Source organism: Saccostrea cucullata, unplaced genomic scaffold, assembly GCF_032062105.1.
Source record: "Saccostrea cucullata isolate Sc308-1 unplaced genomic scaffold, CSIRO_AGI_Scuc_v1 ctg4031, whole genome shotgun sequence".
In the NCBI taxonomy this organism is placed as follows: domain Eukaryota; kingdom Metazoa; phylum Mollusca; class Bivalvia; order Ostreida; family Ostreidae; genus Saccostrea; species Saccostrea cuccullata.
In genome coordinates, this window is record NW_026921756.1 from 75,599 (window position 1) to 88,741 (window position 13,143).

At 33.1% G+C, this 13,143-nt stretch overlaps 1 long non-coding RNA gene across 4 annotated transcripts; it reads left to right on the top strand.

Annotated features, from left to right (window-relative positions):
- Positions 1-4,307, top strand: LOC134260690 (uncharacterized). Of its 4 annotated transcripts, none has more exons than XR_009990607.1 (5): positions 1-288; positions 2,023-2,139; positions 2,342-2,469; positions 2,698-2,789; positions 4,240-4,307. It is a non-coding gene; the product is annotated as an uncharacterized LOC134260690 (long non-coding RNA). The 4 variants fall into 4 exon arrangements; XR_009990605.1 differs by having other exon boundaries at positions 2,342-2,454; XR_009990608.1 differs by lacking the exon at positions 1-288 and adding an exon at positions 424-563 and having other exon boundaries at positions 2,342-2,454.
- The last annotated feature ends 8,836 nt before the right edge of the window (positions 4,308-13,143 follow it).

Below are 13,143 nucleotides of genomic sequence, written 5' to 3' on the forward strand. Positions count from 1 at the left end.
TGGGAAAGGGGGGTGCTCTAACTGTTAGCACCCTCTTCACCTCGTCCATTTTTTTTCATACATTCTTAAAAAGGTAAATTATCTAGACTTAGATTATAAGCTCTATGTCTATCTTTCAAAATGTCAACTTGGATTTGGATTTTTTTCCGGCTAAAAATGGTCCGTAGCTTTTCTCAGGATCGGTTTTGTTTTTATCGGACGAAACTGTACGTCATGTTTGACGTCATCAGCTGTAACAGAAATATTGAAAACACAGAGGAAAAAGGATTTTTCAAGTCTCTGTTAAAAGTAAGTATTTTGTAGTCTTTGTAATATTACGTTTTTGAGAGTTTCATAATTTCAGAGGTCCCTAAATGTTTGAACTTTTTGTCCAGCAACATAACAGTCCTTGCAGGCTACTGTGTCGTAGGCTGTGACTAGCCTGTGAGCGACGTGCCAGATCTCTGCTATGTTGGATATTTGTATATCAGCATTACTATTTTTATTAGGTCTATTTATTATTCAGTTGGTTAAATTTGTTTGAACACATGAAGCCTACCGGTACAGCTGTACAGCCGCCCTACGTACGATACGTAGAAAATTCGAAAGTGAAAGTAGAAATTGTGTACAAGTTAACAATAACCATCTCAAAGTTGAAGTTAAACACGCAATGTTTTCCCTGATTCTAACAGTTCATCTTAATTGGTTTCATCATTATCGAGAAAAAAGACCCGATTTGATATTTATTTTTATTGTATTTTAAACCAGTGTTTTCAATAAGAGCCGGCAACCGGCAAAATTAACCGTCTGTACGAGAAATTTTGCCGGCTATGAAATTTCCGTCATAAGAATTTTGCCGGTGCTGATACGTGAAATCATTACCGCAACTATTTCCATGATCTAGAGTAGCTTCCCTTGAGTGCGCTCTTTTTTCAAGGAAGTTTGATTAGATCGATAGTGTCATGTAATGGCGTCGCGGACAACGAATATTTGAGCGAAGTCGTGGAGAAACGTGCTGCTGCTGTAACACATGCGTTTGCGATCACATGCGTTAAGAGGCATAAAAAATGGTCCCTTCCGAAAAGATTTGTTTGTGTTTTATAATTTTCTATTGAAAATTGATTGTGCGGCAGCCTCAATATTAAGTGAGGGGTTCCCCGGTGATTAAGACCTTACGAAAAAATGTATGAATTCTTACAGTTACAGGATTTCCACAAAATCTCATATGTTAAGCCAAGACGTAATCATTACGAATAAAAGTCTTAATATTTTAATCTTGACTCAGACGCAGAAATTCTTACAAAATTTCCTCAAACTGAAAACGTGAAATTTCATTCTCATTTATTCGTGCAAGATGTCTTGAAATACAGGAAAAGTATATTATTTTCACATTTGGAAAGGTTTTAATGTACTAGTATTTTGTATCAAATTCCATTTTCTTAATATTTTTGTTCTGACAATCTGTACAAAATCGTCAAGATTATTTTATGAAAAGTCTCAATATTGCAGAATTTTTTCCATTTTTGGGGGGTACTGTTCATCACCAAAGTGTTTTAAAAATCTTAAATTTTTAACTTAATAATCTTTTTTTTGAATTTTGAATAAAAGTCCTGACCAATTTATGTGAAAAGGACTAAATATGTAGAATTTCCAGTATAATGTTTTACCTAGAATTTCATACATGTTGTCTATATGTTATTATAGACACTTAGTTTCAGAAGAAAAAAAATTAGTCTTTCATAAATCTGTCAAACAAATCTGTGAAAAGGTAAAAATTTGTTTTCTAGTTGGCTTTTTTAGGTAAAATTTGATAATTGATAGTGACAGGAATGTGAAAAAATGGTACTTTTTTCATGGCCTTATAGGTAAGAAAAATGAGTCCAAAATGCTGATTTTCGTTTTCGGCCGGGGGGCTTCGCCCCCCTGGGCCCCCTACCAGGGCTCTGCCCTGGACCCGCCCCAGACCCCTCGCCGAAACTGGTTTCCTGCTATTCCATCTATTTTTCCTTCTATTGAAAATCTTATTGAAACCACTGTAAACAGCTGGAACTCGGTATCACATCTGACTCGCACTTCTGAAATGGATCAAATCGGACTTTGTCGTCGAGACTCGGAAGAACCTAGCTGCCTAAATTATAATGCCAGTGGAACACAAAACAGGTATTGAAAGTGGAACAAAATGTAAACAATTCCCACAATAAATGTAATGATAGTGAAATTTACATTCACACATTACACCACAAGTGATTTTTTAAAATACCAGTTAAGCACTTGTCACTACTTTACACTTGTCAATATTTTGTTCGGAAACATTTTATAAGCATTATTAAATCAAGATATTTTCTTTTACTGCATAATACAGAAAAGATACTTGTATGCAAGACATGGAGAAAAGAGCAGACTACAGCCTCTATATACCATTCCTTGGTGCCTCCTTGAATTGATGTTTTTCAGGATAACCATGCAGGAATAAAGGTTATTTATAAAATAGTATATACATAGTGTATTCATAATTTTCATTTAGAAAAAAATTATTACTTGATCTAGAGTTTATGCTAAAGAGACAAATTTAAAGCCAAGTTGCTTTCACTGTACTATAAGTTTGCTTTGAATCAGACGTTGCACATAAAATTTGGTTTCTATCTTTGAATATCATATATGTTGAAGATATTACATTTCAAATAAATGAATTTTTAATTTTTTTTTTTATAATTGTAGGTTAACTCAGTATAAAGTCTTGCTGACATGAAGATGATAATCACAAGAAAGTGAATATATTTCATCACCTTAAGCAATCTTCAAAATACCAGGTAATGTGCATTTATTCTGAACACATATCAAATATTTAAACCATTTAATATGTCACCCCTAAATTTTTTTGAAAGTATACTGGAAATGCAATGTCTGTTTGCCAGTCTCACTGTATAGTAATATATATGGAAATATATAGTTTTTAAATACTAGTAGCTTTTTAGTTCACCTGAGCCGAAAGCTCAAGTGAACTTTTCAGATCACATTTTGTTCGGCGTCTGTCTGTCCGTCTGTTAACTTTTCACATTTTCAACTTCTCAAGAACCACTGGGCCAGGAAAGATGGAACTTAAATGAAAGCATCCTCAGATAGTGTACTTTCAAGCCTCTTCAACCCAGGGAGAAAGGGGGGGGGGGGGACACGATGGACTTTCAGTCTTACTTAAGAAATAAGGTATTTTTAAACATCTATCCGGACATAAATAAGGGCTTTATAAAGAATTTAATCTCGTACCAACCCGTATCTATAGCCCGTTGGATGTTTTAAAATGATACATGTACCTTATTACTTATATTTTAATTTGTGACTTATTCATACTTTATATTTGCCTGATCACGCTGTGTGGCTTTTAACATGCGAAATGCATTATTTTTCAAAACCAATGGCATGTATACAAGACACTGAATGCGTGTCGACCCTTCATGACGTCACTGTGAAATTCCATTGAACATTTATCGATATGCACATCTATGACCTCTTGACCCCTGTAGTGTAGATTCAAATTTGTTCCCAAGTTTTACATAGGAATGCATAGGAAAAACCTTTTTAAAATCTTCTCCGAACTTATGTGGAATCAACCTCAGGTAGTGTAGATTCAAGTTTGATCAAATCATGACCCCCGAGGGGTAGGATGGGGCCACAATGGCCGACCAAAATTTTACATAGGAATGCATAGGAAAAACCTTTACAAAATCTTCTTCAGAACCATTAGGACAGGAATGATTAATCTCATGACGTGATGTGGAAGCATCCATAGGTACTAAATGTAGATTCAATTTGTTCAAATCATGATCCCCGTGGTTAAGGTGTGGCCACAATGTGGGATCACAGACTTGCATAAGAATACATAGGAAAAAGAATCTTCTCCAGAACAGAAAAAAAATTGTTTTGTCAAATTGACATTATCTGCAAGTAGTAAAAATTTAAATTTATTCAAATAATGCCCTGGGGATTGGGGGTTAGCGAGGGGTCAAAATGGGAGATCAGGTAATGTGTTGGAAAAAATCTTTAAAAATCTTCTTTTCAAGTATGGCAAAATAATATATGTATGCTGTATTGTAATAGTGACATTTTCAAGTAATAGAAATTTCAAATCCCCATCCCCCAATAAGTAGACAGTAAGCTTCATTCATTATATTTTAGACAAATTTGAGTTGTTAATGTATTGCTGAAGTATTTTATTTTCATATAATTATTATAATATATGTGTTTGCCTCTCTTCTTTTTCAGATTGGAAAAAGAAAGAAGATTTGTAGCATTGTATTGAATATGCCTGATTAAAAGTATTAATGGATGAATTGGTGTTTTTCTCTTTTCTTCAGAAAATTTGAAATCGGAGGCAATGCTCAGAATTTTAGAGATTTTGTTGAAAGAGCTGATGGGTCCCTTTATCCTTTTGGATATATTCAAATTGAAAAGAAAGTGACACCAGGGATGAAGTCAACATGCAAGCCTAGCTTTCTGCAGTGCAACAAGAAAAAGTGCAAAATTGATGAGCTTCTGGTGTACCTTTAGAGAAATAATTATGATTACATGTAGTATCAGTTAAGCTTCTGCTATGATGCAAGAATATGTATTTTACTGGAAGAATAGGAAGGAAAATTCCAAAAATATGCACACAATTTTTATACATTTTAACGTTAAATTAGTGTGAACTAATTAACGTTAATTTAACGCTTAACGTTAATTTAACATGAAAATAACGTTAATTCAACGTTAATTTTTTAACGTTAAATTCATGTATAAGCTCGATTGACGTTAATTTAACGTTAAATATTTAACGTTAAATTAACGTTATTTTCATGTTAAATTAACGTTAGGCACAATTGGCTGTGTATGCTGGGCACTTACGGCCTTTGAGCAGGGATGGATCTTTATCGTGCCACACCTGCTGTGACACGGGGCCTCGGTTTATACAGTCTCATCCGAAGGACCGCCCCATTTAGTCGCCTTTTATGACAAGCAAGGGGGTGCTGAGGACCTATTCTAACCCGGATCCCCACAGGATAATTATATAGGAAAAAATGTTAATAATGTGGGGATACACTAAGCCTTTCCATACCTTTTAGATGAAATAAGATTTTTAATACATTTTCGTGTGAAATGCTATTGCAATATATAAGTCGTGATATTGTACAGAAAATTTTAGAAAATATTCACTTCAAATCTGTGTCTATGCACCTTTAATCAATAGATAAGTCGCTGAACTTTTAGGGGACCCTGAAGAAAATATAAAATTATAGAAATACATGTACTACTATCATAATTATTATGATCCTTTAGTCGTATGCCATAATTATATGGTCCAAGGATGTAATGTTATGACTTTGAAAATACATTACTAATTTGGAAACTTTTTTACTCTTTTGCATGCTACAGGCAATTTGATTATGAAAACTTTCAAACTGACCCTTCACCAAATTTCCAGGATCCAAGGTCATAAAAGTTGGATGAACTCTTTTTTGTCTCAGTTCAATTTTTTATTGTTATTTCCTTGTGTGAGACCGATATCAAAACTGAGATTGATTAATTTTTATGGCCCCAGGGCCAGGGGTCCCATATTCGATTTAGGTCTCACCATACACTGTACAGAATAACATGATAATGAAATAGTGTTTAAGGATCAGACCTAAATGACTGTAAATCAAAACAGCAATCTACATCGATCCCGATGCAAATTACTTCGCTCCCGTTTCGCACAGGACTAAACACACAGACAAAACAAAATTGTGTTCGTGTCCATTTACTTTTAACACCATCAACGTTCCATAGTTATCAACTTTAAACGGAGAGAGAGACAGTGGGGCTGGCCGGATATCCATCTTTCTATTGAATGGCTGAGTCAAAAAGCGTAACCCCTGTTGCGAACATTGAAGGTGCTAAATGCCACTGTCCGATATGTCTAGAGGAGGTAAGAAAACCTAAGTATTTGCCGTGTTTTCACACATTCTGTGAGCCTTGTATTCAAACTTACATTTCAAGTACGGCGGCACATAAAGAAATCAACACAGTTAAATCGATCGAATGTCCCGTTTGTCGTAGATGTGTCGACGCACCAAGGGAAAACATTTCAAGTGAAGAATGGGCATTGGAATTACATGTACCTATGAATAAACTTGTTCTGACTTTGTCAGTAGATCCTGAGCAAGATGAAAATAAAAACTGTATGTTTTGCAAACGGGCAGAGAAAACGGTACCTGCGAGGTACTGGTGCAAGATCTGTATGGAAGCTGTTTGTGAAGATTGCAAATCATTTCATAGACTTGTTCCGAGTTTGCAGGATCATAAAATTATACACCTTGAAAACATCGAGGAGATAAACAGTGAAATTGAGATAGAGGAGCCATGTCTCTTACACAAAGGAAAGATACTTGATGTATTTTGTCACGAACATCAGCAGCTACAGACACGTGCCATAAGTATGTTGTAGTGTATGCCTTGTCAAACAGCACAAAATGTGCAAGAAAGTAGACACAATAGAAGATACAGCTCTGACGGTTGACCGAGATCACATTCAAAACATAGTTTCCAAATATATTGGTTTGGGAAAGGACGTTGAAGATATGATGTTAGAAAAATTGAATCTGAAAGCCGAACTCAGTACTAAGAAGCAAGATATATGTATGAAAACTGAAGAGAAAGTTGAAGAAATCAAATCACTATTGGTCAATGCACGTGCGAAGTGGCTAAAACAATTTGAGCAGACTCATGCAGATTCCATTGGGAACATTGAAATAGCTTATGATGAACTGAAGCGGTTTTTCACTACAGTGCATGAAGCAAGTGCCATGCTACAATCAGTGTTAAAAAGTGGGTCTTCAAAACAATTGTTTATTACGAATCTAAAATTGCAAAATCAGATGTCTGACCACATCTCCCATTTAAAGTCTTTACAAATTTGGAAATTTCCCAAAGATTACCAACAACATAACTCGGACTTTCTCAGTCAAATATCCAATTCAAAAGAATTTGAAGACGTGGTATTGTCTAAAGAACAATCTTGGATAGTAGAGAAAATACTAATGAGTTCACCAGTCGTGAGAGAAAAAGATAATATTTTACAAAGGACAGAAAAAATGTGTCAAAAAGATTGGATGAAAGTCAACCTAAGAAAATTATCCCAGGTTAAAAAATTATCAGAAACAGTTTATTATGGCTTGTTTGTTAGCGACACGATGATAATATTATCTCACACAAGTCCTCCGTCGCTGAAGGTTTACGACATTAGTTATTCCACAGGAGAATGTGTTCACACAGAGATGTGTGAGCAAAAACCCTACGGTCTCTGTCACTCTGGTTTGAGCTTGAATGAAATATATGTTTCTTTTGAAAGCTTTATCAATCATTATCGAATTGATGTCGCTAAATGTATAACATTTATTAAACTTAAAACTATTCATTTGAAACAACGGATGTTGGCGATTTCTCGTGGGCCAACAACAGTGTTTGCTGCCAATCGTTCTGCAAGAATTATTTGTTCTTTGGACTTTTGCATCAACCACAGTTCACCTTATAAACCTAGTGGAGATGTACCCTTTGTTTCTTCGTCAATGATGTCAGATACACATTGTTTTATTAGAGATGGGATGATAATAACTGTAGATCAGAATAACAAAGAGATTTTTATGAGTCCTGGCGATCAAAAGTTTAGAGGACTCTCATATGACTTAGAAGATAACATCTTGGTTTGTAATAGATCATCTAAACTTAAACAGTTTAAACATGGATTCGGTGAGAGTAGAGACATTGATCCAGCAGATACTGACTTGACCGATTCTTATAACATTATACTTCATCCAGCTGGTGAGAAGATATTGTTGTTAGGTTTATTTCAACAATGCTCTGTTTACCAGGTATCTTAGTATTGATACTATACTTGTTATAAACTTAAAACGATCCATGTCAAAAAAATCATGAAATTAATATATATGTAATATTAAATAACAGCAAAATCGTGTGATATCTTTTCCTGGTATCTAGATCTCGTAAAGGGCAAGGTCACAAGAACAGGTTAGTGAAAACTATCTGTAAAATGTCAATAAAATAATCGCAATGGCAACACTTTTTTGTTAAAATAAAAAAAAACTTATCGTGATAGTTATGCCGGTCCATTTAGTTTCCGTTCGTTTTCTTCACAACCTTTGCAGATACTGAAATGATATTTAATATACAGGTTTATCAGGTAAACATCTAAGTCAAGTTCTGTTTTGGGTACGATCGCACCATTTTTGACAGAGTTATGCCCCATGGACTTAGAAAAATTCCACTTATTTGCAGTTTTTGTTCATTTTCTTTGCAGGGGTTGCACATATTAAAATTAAATCTAGTATACAGATTTTCAGCTGAATATCTAGGTCAAGTTCTGTTTTGGGTACGATCGCACCCTTTTTGTTAGAGCTGTGCCCCTTGGACTTAGAAAAATTCCACTTTGCAATGGTTGCACACATTGAAATAAAATTTAGTATACAGATTTTTCAGCTGAATAACTAGGTCAAGTTCTGTTTTGGGTGCGATCGCACCCTTTTTTGTTAGAGTTATGCCCCTTGGACTTAGAAAAATTCCACTTATTTGCAGTTTCCATTCATTTTTTTTGCAGAGGTTGCACATATTGAAATGAAATTTAGTATACAGATTTTTCAGCTGAATATCTAGATCAATTCTGTTTTGGGTAGGATCGTACCATTTTAGACAGAGTTATACCCTTTTGTTTACACGTGTGAAAGGATGAATATAACACGGGGCGCAAGATAACCCTGAATACAGTATTATAAATACCACACAGTCTGACACATATGTTTCATACTTGGATATTTTACTTGAAAAAAACGTTAATGGTAATCTAACAACCAAGTTATATGATAAACGTGATGACTTTAACTTTTCTATCGTCAACTTCCCTTACTTATGCAGGGATTTACCTTCATCACCTGCATACGGCGTGTATATATATCTCAGTTGGTTCGATACGCAAGAACTTGCTCTAAGTATGAACAATTTCTAAAACGAGGTATATTATTGACAAGCAAGTTGATGAAACAAGAATATCAGCCGTCTCGTTTAAAGTCATCATTTCGTAAGTTCTATAGTCGATACAATGACCTTGTAAGCGTATACAATTTATTATTGAGTTTTTTATACTAATTGTTAGTCCATTATTTATACACTGAATTGACAACGGATTTTTCTGTTATTTCCTGGTCATGAAAAGGAGCACACGGCGGGTGTGACCGGTCAGCAGGGGATGCTCACTCCTCCATTTTGGAAAGCCAACGGGTTCAAAATTCCAACTCTGTAATTCTTAAAATGTACACATGTAAACCTGAATTGGTAAATTGTAAATCTTTATTTTATGATTATATATATATAACTTGTCAATTATTCTTTCACAATTTGTTAATTGTAATGTTATGGAATTTATAAATAGAGACTTTTAAAATAATGCTTTTTGTTACTTTAAAAATAGTATGTTTAATAACTTTTAATGTTTAATTTATGTCACGATTATCGTTCTTTGTTGTAATGTATAGATGTCGCTTTAATTTAATCACGTGATCATTATACTTGTATATAAACCATAATTTTTGTGAATTTGTTAGTCTGTTGGCTCACATGGTTCTGAATAAAAACCATAGTTCCTGATTAAGGAAATAGATGCCAAGTGAAAGTCCTGAATAAGGCAAACGTTCCTAAATAAGGAAATATTATAGCTTTCATCCTGAATAAGGAGACAAATCAATTTATGCTGTGCCTTGCTGACGCCATATTGTTTGTTGATGATAAACTTCCAATAAATTATAAAAACTACAGTTAACATCTTTTATTTCCGAGAAGTAAGAAATCAAAAGAACCCCGTAACAGTAATTTATCCAACATAAATTGAAAAGTGTAAAAATGTAAATGCAAGTTATGTCAATGATCACGTGTAATTCGTAAACTTGCGATTTGTCAACTTATGAAGGCTGACTTCGATCATGAACTTGAGTAACTGTTGTTGAACTAGAGTAACATCGAACCCGATATAGTTTAACTGGAGTGACGTTATTTTTCTACCATAGTTCTACCCTTGTGTTTCCGTTGGTAGAACTAAGGTAGCAAAATTACGAATTCAGCCGAAATGTACTTTTGTGATTTTTAAATTATGCAGGGTTGCATATTAAGACGATAGAGGGCGCTTTAAGGGTGGAAAGTCATTTCGCCCCAAAGGTAAAAAGATCCTTAACCAACTGAGTTTTGTGATATGCATGCATATTATGCCTTCAAACGTCTCTTAAGGTAGGATTCTTCTCTGGTTTCTGAATAGATGAAACACTTAAAGTATATTTGCTTATATGTCTTATATATTGAGGTGTAAGGAATTTAAAAGATCGTATTTTTCTTTCCTCATCACAATTGTACAACTTTAAATAGAAATGGTAAACTGCGTTTGGAAACTAGCAGGGACTATATTTTTGGCGGAATGGCGGCGTATGAAAATATCTTTTTTTCTGCCTCTCAAAATTATAATAGAACAATGAATTTAGTTATAATTTTTACACAATCGAAGTATTGGAGAAAATTTCAAATGTAAGTTAGATTAATAATGAGGGAATAAACTTTCAAAATATATCAAATAAATATGATTTTTCAAACAAACTAGAACTTTATTAGCTTTTAAACCCTTCCTATCAAAGTGCAGATTTGAGCCAAAAATCCATAAAAAGTATTTTTCTCTCTTAGTAAACGATCAAAACTTTGTTTTTGTATCATTTTGTACATTTATAAGACTACTTTATTATATGTGAAAATAAGAAAAAGTTAAATATAGGAAGCATATGAAAATAACTAATATATCCTAAAAAATTAAGAAAAACAGAGAAAATTCGGATTAACCAATATCCAGTTAAGTTAAATTAGTTGTGTAAATTTGGTAATATCATGCTATAGACCCGATATAGTAATATGTTTTTATGCAAAAAAAAAATCATTAAACTTTTGAAATAGAAGTAGGTATCACATGATTGGCAACAGTTATTTTTTATTCTTAATGTCAAGGAAAAAGATAATGACCTTGACCTGATCTTGCCTCTAATATAAAACGGTCAAATTTAATTTCACTGATACTATCACTTACTGGTATTGTCTTCTTGATTCTGTGAAAAATTTCATTAATTTTTAAATATTAGAAATATGAGAAGAATCCTACCTTAAGCTGTTTACAAATAAGATTTAAGTTTAATGCAGAAAAGTTCGGGATCTAGATAATAATTGGTAAATTGTAAATTTCGTACAGATTGTGTTAGTTTAGAATTATAATTATTTTCAGAATATTTGATGAAAAATATTTGTAGATAACTGTTTTACTCTCTAACTTCGAAATCAAACAATTATGATTGCCAAACAACACACTCGCGGCTGTTTCTTCAATACTTTTTTGTGAATTTTTATACAATAAAACTCAAGTAGTTTAATGTTTGAATTAATTTCTAATATCTGTTTACGATGCTATATTAGGAAAACGAATACATGTACGTATTTTAAGAAAGAAGAAAAAAGATCACGAGATCTTAATCAGATAATAAAAGGGTTGTTTGGTGTATATGCTTTGCCGTAAAATTTGTCATTTATTATTACCATTCTATTTTAAAAAAAATAATTCATTCCTATTTAGAAACTCTATCGTGCCTCTAATAAAATTTACCCTTTAAAGGTGTACAAAAGGGTACTTAAATACATGTGCATGAAATACTACTAGTGATAAGATTTTCATACGATTTTATTCGGCTGAATTTAGGTTTTCTGCGTGTGTTCACTAAGCTATGTATTGCACATTGATTTAATCATGAATGAATGAATTTATGATTAAAGACGTTTTAATTATACATGTATTAACATTAGGTATGAGAAATAGTTTCATCGCAAACCACGACCAACTTGAGAGAGCTGCATATATATAAGATTCCGACCATGACTTGAGACGACGGAAAGATAGAGGCAGAAAAATATTTTGTTATTTTGTTTTTCTTTTTCTTTTTTTCGAGCAGTATACGAGGGTTGTCCGTTAAAATCGTGGACAATGCGTTTTTCTAAAAAAAAAAAAAATAATGGGCTCCGTAAGATGAAATTTATAGCAAGTATTTTTTTCATATTTAAGTGTTTCTGAATTCTTTTAATAGGATATAGACAAAAAATAATATTTTATTAACATGCTTTAATGTACGTACTCACGATTAAAAAAAAAAATTTTTAAAATAATGCATGAGTATTATTTCGAAATAAGAGTATCAAAAAGATTTTGGTAATCATTATCCTATTTTTATTCACTATCTATTGTGTCGTCTATTGGAAAATGTCAGGGCATTTGCTTAATTTTTGGCAGTTTACCAAGCATCCGAAATGGGAAAGTGGTAAACACAACACACGAAAAATGGCGATTCAATGACGTTTCTACGCACTGGAAGGCAGTTCAGTTTTTTCATCTTTAGTGTACAAAGGGAAATGAGAATTTTCTTAGCAAAATCAGTTTTTTTTAATTCCACGGGTATAGCAAACAGCTATAGGAATAGCGAAAGACGCTGTTAATATTGACAGCCAATTACTAGTAATAAGCTTAAGCCTATTTAGTTGAATGATACTAAAAATATTTTCCATAACTTTAATACAAATAAATCTTCACAAGGTTCCATTTGTGCTCGAGATCGGTTCCTTACTGTTATTTAAAGGGAAACTCAACTATGTGCATCAGTGAAATTCCTTAATTGAAGTGGGAGTTTTCTAATTTGTTTTTAGCAAAGAGGAAACGTGACGCTGCTTTAGACACTTTGACATTATCATCCGTCTGCCATAAGGCTACATAAAACATTATATAAAATCTTATAATTTGTTTATTTATCCATAGATCTATTTGTTTGCTATGTTTTTTGATGAATAATGTTCTTATTAAGAGTAATGAAAATTTTAGATCACGGTGAGAATTCATAACACTTTACTTTTCAGTACAAAGTACAAAAATATAAATTTATAAATAAAAATACATGACTGTACATGTAATGTGAAAAATGACATAAACTTTTATAATTTCTATATAACTTTACAAATTCTTACAACATTTTATCTTATTTCATGCCAGTCGCCATTTGATGTAGCGGGTTTGCTCTG